Here is a 15,861-nt window from a genome sequence, read left to right as displayed (position 1 = left end):
CCATGTGTTTGTGGTCTTTCTAGATTTTTTCTTGTGGTTGACTTATAATTTCATAGTGTTGTGGTCAGAAGAGAGTCACGGTATAACTTCAATATTCTTGAATTTCTTGAGGCTTCTTTGGTGGGCTAATATGCAATCTATTCTGGGGAATGTTCCATGCACAGAAGAAAAGAATGTGTATTTGCTGTTTTAGGATGGAATGTTCTGAATACATCTGTTAAGTACATCTTTTCTAATGTGTCTTTCAAAGCCATGGATTGTTTCCTTGTTCATTTTCTGTTTAGATGATTTCTATATTGATGTAAGTGGAATGTTAAAGTCCCTTACTATTATTGTATTGTTATTGATTAGTTTCTTTATGTTTGTTATTAACTGTTTTATGTATTTGATCACTTCTACGTTGGGTGAGTAAATATTTATAATTGTTATATATTCTTGTTGGATTGTACCCTTTATGATTATATTGTGTCTTTTTTGGTCTCTTATTACAGTCTTTTAAAGTCTGCTTAGTTTGTGAATGGAGCTAGAATGTATTATATATATACTAAGTGAAATAAGTCAATCAGAGAAAGACACATACCATATGATTTCATTCATATCTGGAATTTAGGAAACAAGACAGATAAACACATGGGGGGAGGAAAAAAGAGAGGGAAACAAAACACAAGAGACTCTTAACAGTAGAGAACAAACTGAGGGTTGATGGAGGGGGTTGATGGGTGGCAGATGAGCTAGATGGGTGATGGGTATTAAGGAGGGCACTGGTTGGAATGAGCACTGGGTGTTGTATGTAAGTGATAAATCACTCAATTCTACTCCTGAAACCAATATTGCATTGTATATTAACTAAAATTTGAATTTAAGAAACACCTCTTTAGTTTGTTATAAGTATTGCTGCCTTAGCTTTCTTTTGACATACATTTGCATAATAAATATTTTTCCATGCCCTCACTTTTTTGTCTCATTAAACTTTTGCTTTAATGGGTCTCAAAATTCTGTGACAGATTTTTGATCAAAGTTGTTTCCATTAAAAAGTACTGATTTTAAAAACCAATAAAACTGCCACACACACACACACAAAAAACCAAATGGTCCACAAAACATTCTCCTTTCCTTCTGAAGGTTTTATGATGCATTATCATTAACCAGTCTTTTACTATTAAACTTAAACTGCCAATTCACACAAACAGTTCTGAGACTGTTCTTCCACCAGTGATTAAGACTGGGGTGGCAGGTATTAGGGATAATATTCATTTAGCCTTCTGAGCTTTCTCGGCAGACTTGGTGACCTTACCAGCTCCAGCTGCCTTCTTGTCCACTGCTTTGATGACACCCACAGCAACTGTCTGTCTCATGTCACGAACAGCAAAACGGCCCAGTGGAGGGTAGTCAGAGAAGCTCTCAACACACATGGGCTTGCCAGGAACCATATCAATGATGGCAGCATCGCCAGATTTCTAGAACTCGGGACTATCTTCAGCTTTTTTCCAGAATGACGGTCAATCTTCTCCTTCAGCTCAGCGAACTTGCAGGAGATGTGAGCTGTGTGACAGTCCAGCACAGGTGCCTATCCAGCACTGATTTGGCCTGGATGGTTCAGGATAATCATCTGAGTTGTAAAGCCAGCTGCTTCCATTGGTGGGTCATTTTTGCCATCACCAGCCACATTGCCACGACTAACATCTTTGACAGATACGTTCTTGACATTGAAGCCCACATTCTCCCCAGGTAGAGCCTCACTCAAAGCTTCATGGTGCATTTCAACAGACTTTACTTCAGTTATAACATTGACTGGAGCAAAAGTGACCTCCATGCCTGGCTTAAGAACACTGGTCTCCACTCAGCCCACAGGGACAGTACCAATACCACTAATTTTGTAGACATCCTGGAGGGGCAGACGCGAGAGCTTGTCAGTTGGACGAATAGATGGCAGAATGCAATCCAGAGCTTCAAGCAGTGTGGTTCCACTGGCATTGCCATCTTTACGGTGACTTTCCATCCCTTGAACCAAGGCATGTTAGCACTTGGCTCCAGCATGTTGTCACTATTCCAACCAGAAATTGGCACAAATGCTACTGTGTTGGGGTTTTAGCCAATTTTCTTAATGTAGGTGCTGACTTCCTTAACGATTTCCTCGTATCTCTTCTGTCTGTAGGGTGGCTCAGTGGAATCCATTTTGTTAATCCATAAGTTGTTTTACACCCAGTGTGTAAGCCAGAAGGGCATGCTCACGGGTCTGCCCATTCTTGGAGATACCTACTTCAAATTCACCAACACCAGCAGCAACGATCAGGACAGCACAGTCAACCTGAGATGTGATTGTAATCATATTTTTTGTAAAGTCTCTGTGTCCTGGGGCATCAATGATGGTCACATAGTACTTGCTGGTCTCGAATTTCCACAGGGAGATATCAATGGTGATACCACGTTCACGTCTGGCTTTCAGTTTATCCAAGACCCAGGCATACTTGAAGGAACGCTTTCCATCTCATCAGCCTCCTTCTCAAATTTTTCGATAGTTTTTTTGTCGATCCCACCACATTTGTAGATCAGATGACCAGTAGTGGTAGACTTGCCTGAATCTACGTGTACAATGACGACGATGTTGGTATGAGTCTTTTCCTTTCCAATTTTGGTTTAGGTTTAGCGGTGGCTTTCATGACACCTGTGTTCTAGTGGCAAACCCGTTGCGAAAAATCTCCATGCCCTCACTTTTAATGCATGTCTTTAGGTCTGAAATGAGTTTCTTGTAGACAGCATATAGATGGGTCTTGCTTTTATCTTGTTTTACATTCAGAACAATTATTGATAGACATGTATTTATTACCATTTTATTATTTTTTGGCGATTGTTTCTGAAGAAATCTCTGATTCTTCCTTGTCTTTCCCTTTTTCATGTTTTGCTGATTTTCTTTAGTGATATTTTTGAATTTATTTCTCTTTATCCTTTGCATATTTATTAGTGGGTTTTTATATATGGTTACCATTAGGTTTGTATATAACCTCTTCTGCATATAACCATCTCTATTAACTTGGTTATTTAAGTTTGAACCCATTCTTTACTCCTTCCTGCCCACATTTTAGATTCATGTCTTTATATTTTATATCCTTTTATTTTGTGAGTTCCTTGATTATTTTTTACAGAAATATTCCATTTAGATTTTATGTTTCCTACATCTTTTTTTTGAAATTTATTTATTTAAATTCAAGCTAGTTAACATACAGTGCAGTATTGGTTTCAGGGGTAGAACCCAGTGATTCATTACTTATATATATAAATGCTTATTCCAACAAGTGCCTTCCTTAATGCCTATAACCCATTTAGCCCATCCCCTTACCCACTTCTCCAGCAACCCTGTTTTTTCTCTGTATTTAAGAGTCTCTTATGGTTTGCCTCCCTCACTCTTTTTATCTTATTTTTGCTTCCCTTCCCCTATGTTCATCTGTTGTGTTTCTTAAATTCCACATATGAGTGAAATCATCTGATATTTGTCTTTCTCTGCCTGACTTATTTTGCTTAGCATAATAATCTAGTTCCATCCATGTTGTTGCAAATAACAAGATTTTATTCTTTTTGATTGCTGAGTAGTATTCCACTGTATGTATGTATATATATATATATATATATATATATAGTATACTATATATGTATAGTATGTATATATATAGTATCTGTGCATATAGTATAGTATATATATATGTATATATATGTACATACTATATGTATATATAGTATACTATATATATAGTATTGGTTATTGTTGATAATGCTGCTATAAACATCGGAGTGCACATGCCCCTCAAATGAACATTTTTGTATCTTTTGGTTAAATACCTAGTAGGGCAATTGCTGGGTTGTAGGGTAGTTCTATTTTTAATTTTTTGTGTTTCCTACATTTACTGTCACTTTTGATTTATCCTTTCCACTCAAAATATCCCTTCTAATATTTCTTGCAGGCATAGTTTAGTGGTCATGACATCCTTCAGTTTTTGCTTGTCTGGGTAACTCTTTATCTCTCCTTATATTCTGAATGATAGCTTTACTGGATAGGGTATTCTTGGCTGCAGACATTTCCTATTCAGGCACTCTCTTCAGGCTTGTAAATATTCTGCTAAAAAATCTCCCAGTATCCTCATGGGCTTTCCCTTGGAAGCTACTGGCCTTCTCTTGCAGCTTTTAGAGTTTTTCTTTATAACCAAATGTTACCAATTTAATTAAAATGTCTGGTTGTCAGTCTGCTTTTGTTAGTTTTTATTGTACTTCTCTGACTCCTGGATCTGGATATCTGTTTCCTTCCCCAGAGTAGGGAAATTTTCAACTATAATTTCCTGAAATAAATGTTCTGTCCCCCTTTCTTTGTCTTCTTCTTCTGAGACTCCTATAATACAAATGTTATTATGTTTGATGGAATCACTGAGTTCCCTAGCCTACTCTCATTTTGCACAATTTTGTTCTCACTATTTTGTTCAGCTTATTTTCCATACTCTGTCTTCTAAGTACTAATTTTTTTCTTAGCGTGTTCTACCATACTTTTCATTCCATCAAGTGTGGTTCTCATTGATTTATCTGTTTAGATGATCTTCCCATTGATGTAGGTGGGGTGTTAAAGACTCTTACTATTATTATATTACTATCAATTAGTTCCTTTATATTAGTTACTGAATGATTTATATATTTGGGTATTTCCAGTTGGATTCCTAAATATTTATAATTGCCATAAATTTTTGTTGGATCATCCCCTTTAGGATTGTACAGTGCCCTTTTTTTAATATACATTATTATCAAGTTGACTAACATATAGTGTATACAGTGTGCTCTTGGCTTTGGGTGTAGATTCCCGTGATTTATCCACTTACATACATCATCCAGTGCTCATCGCAACAAATGCACTCTTCAATGCCCATCACCCATTTTCCACTCTCCCCCACCCCCATCTCCCCTCATTTTGTTCTCTGTATTTAAGAGTCTCTTGTGGATTGCCTCCATCCCTCTCTGTTTGTAACAATTTTCCCTTTCCCTTCCCACATGCTCTTCTGTTAAGTTTCTCAAGTTCCACATATAAATGAAAACATATATCTGTCCTTCCCTGACTGACTTATTTCACTTAGCATAATACCGTCCAGTTCCATCCATATTGCTGCATTTGGCAGGTTTTCATTCTTTCTCATTCCCAAGTAGTATCCCATTGTATATATAAACCACATCTTCTTTATCCATTCATCAGTTCATGGACATTTAGGCTCTTTCCATAATTTGGCTATTGTTGAAAGTGCTGCTATGAACATGGGGGTACATACGCCCCTATGAATCAGCACTTTTGTATCCTTTGGATAAGTTCCTAGTAGTGCTATTGCTGAGCCATAGTGTAGTTCTACTTTTAATTTTTTGAGGAACCTCCACATTGTTTTGAAGAGCAGCTGCACCAGTTTGCATTCCCACCAGCAGCACAAGAGGGTTCTGATTTCTCCACATCCTCTCCAGCATGTATAATATCCTGATTTGTTCATTTTAGCCACTCTAACCAGTGTGAGGTGGTATCTCAGTGTGGTTTTGATACGTATTTTCCTGATGAGGAGTGACATTGAGCATCTTTTCATGTGTCTGTTGGCCATCTGTATGTCTTCTTTGGAAAAGTGTCTATTCATGTTTTCTGCCCATTTCTTCACTGGATTATTTGTTTTGGGGGTGTGAAGTTTGGTGAGTTCTTTATAGATTTTAGATAATTAGCTTTTACCCGATATGTCATTTGCAAATATCTTTTCCCATTCCGTCGGTTGCCTTTTAGTTTTGTTGATTGTTTCCTTTGCAGTGCAGAAGCATTTTACATTGATGAGATCCCAATAGTTCATTTTTGCTTTTATTTCCTCTCCCATTTGGATATGTGTCAAGCAGAAAATTGCTGTGGCTGAGGTCAAAGAGGTTGTTGCCTATTTTCACCTCTAGGGTTTTTATGGTTTCTTGTTTCACATTTAGGTCTTTCATCCATTTTGAGTTTATTTTTGTGTATGGTGTAAGAAAGTGGTCTAGTGGTCTAGTTTCATTCTTCTACATGTTGCTGTCCAGTTTTCCCAGCACAGCACCATTTGCTAAAGAGACTGTCTTTTTCCATTGGATACTCTTTCCTGCTTTGTCAAAGATTAGCTGGCCATACGTTTGTGGGTCCAATTCTGGGTTCTTCATTCTATTCCATTAGTCTATGTGTCTATTTTTGTGCCAACACCATACTGTCTTCATGATTACAGCTTTGTAGTAGAGGCTAAAGTCTGGGATTGTGATGCCTCCTGCTTTGGTCTTCTTCTTCAATATTACTTTGGCTATTTGGGGTCTTTTGTGGTTCCACACAAATTTTACGATTTTTTGTTCTAACTTTGAGAAGAATGCCAGTGCAATTTTGATTGTGATTGCATTGAATGTGTAGATAGCTTTGGGTAGTGTTGACATTTTAACATTTGTTCTTCGAATCCATGAGCATGGAATGTATTTCCATTTCTTTGTGTCTTCTTCAATTTACTTCATAAGTTTTCCATAGTTTTCAGCATATAGGTCTTTTTCATCTTTGGTTACGTTTATTCCTAGGTATTGTGTGGTTCTTGGTACAATTATAAATGGGATCAGTTTCTTGACTTCTCTTTCTGTTGCTTCATTATTGGTGTATAGAAATGCAACGGATTTCTGTATATTGATTTTGTATTCTGAGACTTTGCTGAATTCATGTTTCAGTTCTAGCAGCTTTTTGGTGGAATCTTTCGGGTTTTCCATATAGAATATCATGTCATCTGTAAAAAGTGAAAGTTTGGCTTCTTCCTTGCCAAATTTGATGCATTTTATTTCATTTTGTTGTCTGATTGCTGATGCTAGGACTTCCAACACTATGTTAAACAATAGTGGTGAGAGTGGACATCCCTGTCGTGTTCCTGATCTCAGGGGGAAAGCTCTCAGTTTTTCCTCATTGAGGATGATATCAGCTGTGGGCTTTTCATATATGGCTTTTATGATGTTTAAGTATGTTCCTTCTATCCCGAATTTCTCAAGGGTTTTTATTAAGAAAGGATGTTGTATTTTGTCAAATGCCTTTTCTGCATCGATTGACAGGATCATATGGTTCTTATCCTTTCTTTTATTAATGTGATGTATCACATTGATTGATTCGCAAATATTTAACCAGCCCTGTAGCCCAAGAATGAATCCCACTTGATCATGGTGAATAATTCTTTTCATGTGCTATTGAATTCGATTTGCTATTATCTTGTTGGGAATTTTTGCTTCTCTGTTCATCAGGGATATTGGCCTGTAGTTGTACTTTTTTAGTGGGGTCTTTGTCTAGTTTGGGAATCAAGGTATTGCTGGCTTCATAGAATGATTCGGGAAACTTTCTTTCCACTTCTATTTTTTGGAACAGCTTGAGAAGGATAGGTATTAACTATGCTTTAAATATTTGATAGATTTCCCCGGGGAAGCCATCTGGCCCATGACTCTCATTTGTTGGGAGGTTTTTGATAACTGATCCAATTTTTTCACTAGTTATGGATCTGTTCGAATTTTCTATTTCTTCCCGTTTGAATTTTGGTAATTTGAGGGTGTCTAGTAATTTATCCGTTTCTTCCAGGCTGTCTAATTGTTGGCATATAATTTTTCATTGTATTCCCTGGTAATCATTTTTATTTCTGTGAAGTTGATTGTGATATTTCCTTTTTTATTCATGATGTTATCTATTTGGGCCCTCTTTCTTTTTGTGAAGTCTGGTTTTATCAATTTTGTTTATTTTTTCAAAAAACCAGCCCTTAGATTCATTGATTTTTTTCTACTGCTTTTTGGATTCTATATTGTTTATTTCTGCACTGATTTTTATTATTTCTCTTTTTCTGCTGGTTTTGGGGTGTCTTTGCTGTTCTGCTGCTAGTTCCTTTTGATGTGCTGTTAGATATTGTGTTTGGGATTTTTCTTGTGTCTTGAGATAGGCCTGGATTGCAAAGTATTTTCCTCTTAGGACTGCCTTTGCTGAGTCCCAAAGCATTTGGACTGTCGTTTTTTTCATTTTCATTTGCTTCCATATACTTTTTAATTTCTTCTGTAATTGACTGGTTGACCCATTCATTCTTTAGTAGGATGTTCTTTAACATCCATGCATTTGGAGGTTTTCCAAACTGTTTCTTATGGTTGATTTCAAGTTTCATAGCATTGTGATCTGAAAATATGCATGGTATGATCTTAATTCTCTTACATTTATTGAGGGCTGTTTTGTGACCCAGTATGTGATCTATCTTGGAGAATTTTCCATGTGCACTAGTGAAAAATGTGTATTCTGCTTCTTTTGGATGAAAATTTCTGCATATATCTCTCAAATCCATCTGGTCCAGTCTATCACTCAGGGCCATTGTTTCTTTATTGATTTTCTGCCAGGATGATCTGTCCATTGCTGTTAGTGTAGTATTAAAGTCCCCTGCAATTACTGTATTATTATGAATAAGATTGCTTATGTGTGATTAACTGATTTATATATTTGGGTGCTCTAAATTTTGGTGCATAAACATTTATAATTGTTAGCTCTTCTTTATGGAAATACCTCATAATTATGATATAATGTCCTTCTTTGTCTCTTATTATAGCCTTTAGTTTAAAATATCATTTTTCTGATATAAGTATGGCTACTCCAGCTATTTTTTTTTACTTTCAGTAGCATGATGGATGGTTCTCCATCCCCTCACATTAAGTCTGAAGGTGTTCTCAGGTCTCAAATGGGTCTTTTGTAGACAGCATATAGATGAATCTTGTTTCTTAATCCATTCTGATTCCCTGTGTCTTTTGATTAGAGCATTTAGTCCATTTACATTCAGTGTTATTATTGAAAGATTTAATGTCATTGTGTTATCTCTATGTTTCATGCTTGTGGTTATGTCTCTGGATCTTTGTAGTCTTTGCAGCATTCCACTCAGAGTCCCTCTTAGGACCTCTTGTAGGGCTTGTTTAGTGGTCATGAACTCCTTCCATTTTTGTTTGGGAAAGACTATCTCTCCTTCTATTCTGAATGACAGCCTTGCTGGATAAAGGATTCTTGGCTGCATATTTTTCCTATTCATCCCATTGAATATTTCCTGCCACTCCCTTCTGGCCTGCCAAGGTTCAGTGGACAGGTATGCTACTACACTTATGTGTCTATCCTTGTATGTAAAGGCCCATTTGTCCACGGCTGCTTTCAGAATTCTCTCTTTATCTTTGTATTTTGCTAGTTTCACTATAATATGTCATGGAAAAGACCTATTCTTATTATGTGTGAATGGAGTTCTCTATGCCTTCTGGATTTGGATGTCCACTTCCTTTCCCAGATTGGGGAAGTTCTCAGCTATTTGTTCAAGTAAAACTTCTTCCCCTTTCTCTTTCTCTTCTTCTGGAATTCCTATGATACAGATATTATTATGGTTCATTGAATCACTTATTTCTCTATTCTGCCCTAGTGTTCTTATATGTTTTTATCTCTGTTTTTCTCAGGTTCATCATTTTCCATAATTTATTTCACTTATTCTCTATTTCACTTATATCTGTTTCACTTATTCTCCACTCTGCCACTTCCATCTTCGCTGTCACCACATCCAATTTATTTTGCACCTTATTTATAACATTTCTTAATTCGTTATGACTATTTTTTAGTTCCTTGATCTCTGTAGCAGTAGATTCTCTGCTGTCTTTTATGCTTTTTACAAGCCTAGCAATTAATCTTATGACTATTATTCTAAATTCTTGATCAGGTATATTGTTTATATACGTTTTGAGCAATGCTTTAGCTGTCATTTCTTCCTGGAATTTCTTTTGAGGAGAATTCTTCCATTTCATCATTTTGTCTAGTTTTCTGTCCCTTGTGTGTTTTAAAAAGTTTGTTATGTGTCTTGCACCTGTGAGCACTACTATATTAAAGAGAGGTCACACACTCCAGGGCCTGGCCCTTCAGTAGGTGTGTTTGAAGTGTGTTTCACATTCTCTGTTGTTGTGACTGGTTGCTTTATCTCTCTACTCATAATGGTGATTTGGACCCTCCACTATGTGTGCTTTGATTTGCTCATTAAAATAACCCTGAAAAAATAGTTTTTAAAAAGAGGGGGGTGGTCGTGGTGGAAGAAGCCTTCTCCCATAGAAAGACAGAAATGACAGAGGTGGGGAAAAAGAAAAGAAAAGAAAATTGAGAAACTATATGGCTTAATCCAGAGAGAGAGGAAATTAAAGAAGGAGATACAGAACACGTGTAAAGAGAATAGATTAAATGTCTGCTTTAACAAACCAAAACCAGAATAACTAGACTAGAAAAGGTAAGAAATAAGAGGAAGAAAAGGAAGTGTGTGTGTGTGTGTGTGTGTGCGTATAAAATAAGAATTGACCAAGAATTAAGTCAGAAAATGCAAAACCCCTGGGTGCCTTGGAACCAGTGACTGCACTGGTCTGGAAGAGGGGCTATCTGGTTGGTCAGTGTCAGTCTTGCTCTGGTATATACATGGTTACCAGGTATGGATGGGCGTGGTTTGGTGTAGGCGGGCCCCACTTCCACTGTGGCTCCTTGTCTATTCCCTGAAGCTCCACCTTATTGATGATAGGGAGAAAAATGGTGACACCTCAGTCTCTCCTCCCCGGACTTGGTGTCCCAAACCACTCTGTTCAAGCTGTTTTCACGGTGCTGCGTGGGCACGATTAGGCTGTTTTTTTGTTTTGTTTTGTTTTGTTTTGTTTTGTTTTGTTGTTTTCCTGCTCCACAGTTTCCCATGCCTCCCAGGCTCTTGGCTTGGATTCAAACCCCAAAATCTTAAAGGATCCTGCTCTGCACACCCTGCTTCCATGGTAGAGCCACTCCACCTTGCTGACAAAGGACCTCTTGCTCCTTACAATGCTGCACGGGCACAGTTTGCCCTACTCCACCCACTCCTGCACCTCCCTGGCACTTTGCAGGGATTCAAGCCCCGATGTCTTAAAGGATCCCACTCCACATGCCCCAGTTCTGAGAACGTGCCGCTCCATCCTGCCGATAAAGGGCCTCTGGCTGGCAAGTGCAGGCAGGGCCCTTTGTCCTTGGAACAGCTATATACCTTCTTCCCACAGCACTCAGGAGAGGGGATTGCTTTCTCCCACTATGGACTGTACCTCCGAGGTAGTTACTGACCCGGGGCTGGCTCCCCTAATCCCCAGGAGTGCAAACAGGGCTGTCAATCCAGAGACTCTCAGAAATTGGAACTTTCCGGGGTACCTGGGTGGCTCAATCAGTTAAGCATCCAACTTCGGCTCAGGTCATCATCTCACGGTTTGTGAGTTGAAGCCCCACATCAGGCTCTTCACTGACAGCTCAGACAACCTGGAGCCCGCTTCAGATTCTGTGTCTCCCTGTCTCTGCCCCTCTGCCACTCATGCTCTGTCTTTCTCTCCCAAAAATGAAAAAATAAATAAAAATAAATAAAAATAAATAAATTGGAACTTTCTCCATTTTTTCCTATCCCTGGTCCATGGTTTTTCTTTTTTCCAAATACAATCCTACACTTCCACAGCCTCTCTTTTTCTTCCTTTTGTCTCTCCGTGGAAGGGGATGCCTGCCCTCTGTGCTTATGTGGCCTCTTTTATTTCTTTCAGTTTGCAAGCATGCACCTATGACCTGCCAAGTTGTCCCTGTGGGCCCCTGGAGATGTTTCTGCCACTCTGCAGCCTGGACTCTTGGAATTCCAAGTCCTCTGGCCTCAACACTGCTGTGTTAGGGACGAGGGAACTTCAGATCCCCCTACTTCTCCGCCATGTTGACTGCTCTCCTACAGTGCCCTTTTTTGTCTCTTGATACAGGTTTTGTTTTAAAGTCTAGTTTGTCTTGGGTGCCTGGTTGGCTCAGTCAGTTGAGTGTCCAACTTTGGCTCAGGTCATGATCTCACAGCTCGTGAGTTCAAGCCCTGCATAGGCTCTGTGCTGACAGCTCAGAGTCTGGAGCCTATTTCTCATTCTGTTTCCCTCTCTCTGCCACTCCCCTGTTCATGCTGTGTGTGTCTCTCTCTCTCTCAGAATAAATAAACATTAAAAAATCAAAACAAACTTTAAAGTCTAGTTTGTCTGATATAAGTTTTGCTGCTCTGGTTTTCTTTTGACATCCATTTTTGTGATAAATGATGCTCCATCCCTTCACTTTCATTCTGAAGGTGACTTCAGGTCCAAAATCAAACTTTATAGGCAGCATAGATGGATTTTTTAAATCCATTTTTATACTCTATGTCATTAGATTTGAGCATTTAGTCCATTTACATTCAAAGTAATTATTGATAGATATATATGTATTGCCATTTTATTACTTGTTTTGTCATTGTTTCTGGAGATTTTCCCTAATGTTTTCTTGTCTTTTTCACATTTGTTCTCTCCTTTCCACTCAAAAGTTCTCTTTAATATTTCTTGCAGGCCTGTTTTAGTGGTCAGGAAATACTTTATTTTTTGTTCGCCTGAGATAATGTTTTTATCTCACCTTCTGTTCTCAATGATAGCCTTGCTGGATAGAGAATTCTTGGCTGCACATTTTTCCTATTTAGCACTTTGAATATATCATGCTACTCCCTTCTGGCTTCCAAGTATCTCTTTGAAAATCTCCAGCTAGCCTTATTTGTTCTCCCTTGTAAGTTATAGACTTCTTCTCTTGCTTTTTTAAAAGATTTATTTTTATCATGATATTTTGCAAATTTAATTACAATATATCCTGGTGTTGTCCTGCGTTTGTTTATTTTGATGGGAGTTCTATGTGCTCCATGGATCCAGATGTCTGTTTCCTTCCCCAGATTAGGGAAGTTTTCTGCTAATATTTTTTCCATTAAAATCCCCCCCCCCTTTTCTCTCTCTTGTTCTGGGTCTCCTATAATATGACTGTTTTTATGTTTGATGGAGTCAGTAAGTTCCCTAAGTCTATTCTTTTTACTCTCATTTGCTCAGCTTCATTACTTTCCATTAGTTTGTCTTCTAAGTCAGTAATTCAATCCTCTGTTTCTTGTAGCCTGCTGTTCATTGCATCAACCCTGTTTCCAATCTACTTTACTGCACTCTTTATCTTTGATTCTTTTTGAATTCTTTTATCTCTGTGGTGTCTCACTGATGTCTTCCATTCTTTTGTCAAGACCAGTGAGTATTCTTATGATTGTTGCTTTAAATTCTCCATCAAGCATGTTACTTACATCTTTCTCACTTAAATATCTGCCCGTGGACTTATATTGTTCTTTTATTTGGGGTGTATTCCTCTGTGTTGGCATCTTGTCTACAGCTCTGCCTTCTTCTCTGTGTTAGAAAAGCCAGTTATGTCTTTGGCTTCTGAAATTATTGCCTTATGAAGAAGAGGTCATGTAGTTCTCAGGGATTTGCACTTCAGGAAGTGTCTCTGGTTTGTGTTGCATGCACTCTGCTGTTTTGTTTTGGTCGCTCTATTTTTCAGGCCAATAATTTACAGGGACCTCCTTGGCTGCTATGGGCAGTGTTTGGTCCCTAGTTTGAATGTGGTGAGTTTCAACTAGGTGTGCTCTGGTATGTTTGTGAAATGAGATCTGATACCACCTCTATGGCCCTGCAGAACTGTCTGGTCGGGACTCCTATAATATGAATGTTATCACATTTGATGGAATCATTGAGTTTCCTAAGTCTATTCTCATGTTGCATCATTCTTCTTTTTCTCTTTTGTTCAGCTTCATTACTTTTCATTACTTTATCTTCTAGCTCACTAATTTATTCCTCTGCTTCTTCCAGCCTGTTGTTTATTGGAGCAAGCCTATTTCCAGTCTCCTTTTATTGCACTCTTCATCTCTGACTGATTCTTTTTTTAACTCTTTTATCTCTGTAATAATGGTCTCCTTGGTCTCCCTGATGCCTTCTATTATTTTCTCAAACTCAGTGAGTATTCTTTTGATTGTAGCTTTAAATTTCTTATCAGTCATGTTACTTATATCTGTTTTGCTTAGATCTCTGGCTTTGACCTTATATTGTTCTTTCATTTGTGATAAATTTTCCCACCTTCACATTTTTTGTAAGTCTTTACCTTCTTCCGTGTGTTAGAAAAACTGGTCATGTCTCCTGCTCCTAAAAGTAATGGCTTAAAGTACAGGTTAGTGCCCAGGGCCTGGCCCTTCAGGGAGTGGTTCTGGTGTGTGCTGCTTGTGGTCTGCTGTTGTGGTTGTGGCTGCTCTTTCAGGCCAGTCATGTGTAGAGGCTTTTCTTGCCTGCTGTGGGCAGTGTTTGGTCCCTGGCTTGAATGTGGTGAGTTTTAACTAGGTATGCTCTGGTCTGCTTAAAAATGGGAACTTTCACTACCTCCACCAGAACTGAGGGCTACATAATTCTGGTCAGGAAACATGGTGTGGACAGGGGTTTGTGCTGGTCTCCTGAGGGAGAGGCCCACCACACTGGGACTGAGGCAAGTGTGACTGGGAAAGGCATTCAATCAGAGTACAGGTGTTGGGGCTTGGTGTATAAGTTAGCAGCCAGTGTTGGCTATGTGTTTCTTCCTACAATTGGCTGTGTGCTTATGCTGAAAAGCAAAAGAGGTAAATGACACCAGAAGATTCTTCTTCTCCTTTGTTCCCAGAGAGTGGTTGACGTGAATCCTGCAACTTAGGTATGTGCTCTGAGAATAATCTCCCCACTTTGTGTCCCAGGCATTCTTTAGATTGCTGTTTCTATACTGTCTGTGGGTTATCTGCCTTCTCTCCAGGAGCAGAGAAGTGCCCTTGGGGCTGTATCCCAGCCAAGCCCACTGACCTTTACAACTCCATATTTAAGCCCAGCTGCTTGTAAGAACTCATGAAATTCAGTCCCTCTCATCTTCCAAGCCATGGCTTCAGGGAAACATTCTCCTTGTGAATTTTCCTGTGTGCACCTCTGTTGTCCTTCTCCATGACCATAGCTCCCTCCCCTCCATAGCACCTGTTATCTGTTTCTTCCCTAACACACATCTCCAGCTTTCCTACCTTCTTCAATGTGGCCTCTTCTCTCCCTTTTGTTGTCAGTCTTTAGGTTGATTCCTTGAGTATTTAGGATAATTTGATAGTTATCTATTTGTGTTTGTGGGCCGAGGTGATCCTAGAGCCCACCTGTTCTGTCACTATCTTCTCCAACTCTCCCAATGGTCAATTGGTTTTTAATAAAGGTGCCAAGATATTTCAATAGAGAAAGAAAAGCCTAATCAACAAATTGTTATGAAACAATGGTAAAAAGCAGAATTCAGAACCACAAATATTATCAGAGATAAAGAATAATGTTATAAAATCATAAAGAAACTAATTTTTCAAAAATATATAACATCTTTAAATTTGTATGCAAAATACAACAGAGTTTCAAAAAATATGAGACAAAAGTTATGGAATTTAAAATAAAAATGATAAACCAACGATAATAGTTGAAGAATTTAACACTTACTTCTCAATAACTGGTTGAACACGTAGGATATAGAAGACCTGAACATTACTAATCAACTAGATCTAATTCAAAATCATAGAAAACAATAGACCAATAACAGGAAAAAAACATTTTCTTATCAAATTCCCACAGAAAGTTTATTTTAAAAACAAAACACATTCAGACCCATAAGACAAATCTCATTAAATTAAAAAAATAAAAATATAAATTGTAGAAAATATTCACTTGAACCACAATAAAACTTAGAAACCAACAACAGAAAGATATCTAGCATAACAAAATATATGAAAATTAAATCACACTTTACAATAAGCATCTGTGAAAAAAAGTTTCAAGGGAAATTGAAAAATAATTTGAACTAAATGAAAGTACAACATATCAATATCTTTGAGATGGACTTCTGGTTTAAGTCAATATGGAATAGTCCTTTTCCTTCCAGATTTTTCCTCTTACAACTAAAGATCCCTA

The 15,861-nt window shown here is 38.0% G+C and overlaps 1 pseudogene; it reads right to left on the bottom strand.

The window, feature by feature from the left end:
* Positions 1–1,250: 1,250 nt before the first annotated feature.
* On the bottom strand, positions 1,251–14,930 carry LOC125157793 (elongation factor 1-alpha 1-like; annotated as a pseudogene).
* Positions 14,931–15,861: the final 931 nt, after the last annotated feature.

Source organism: Prionailurus viverrinus, chromosome X (genome assembly GCF_022837055.1).
Source record: "Prionailurus viverrinus isolate Anna chromosome X, UM_Priviv_1.0, whole genome shotgun sequence".
NCBI lineage: Eukaryota > Metazoa > Chordata > Mammalia > Carnivora > Felidae > Prionailurus > Prionailurus viverrinus.
Note: the sequence above shows the minus strand (reverse complement) of the source record. Positions and strands in the feature narration are given on the sequence as shown.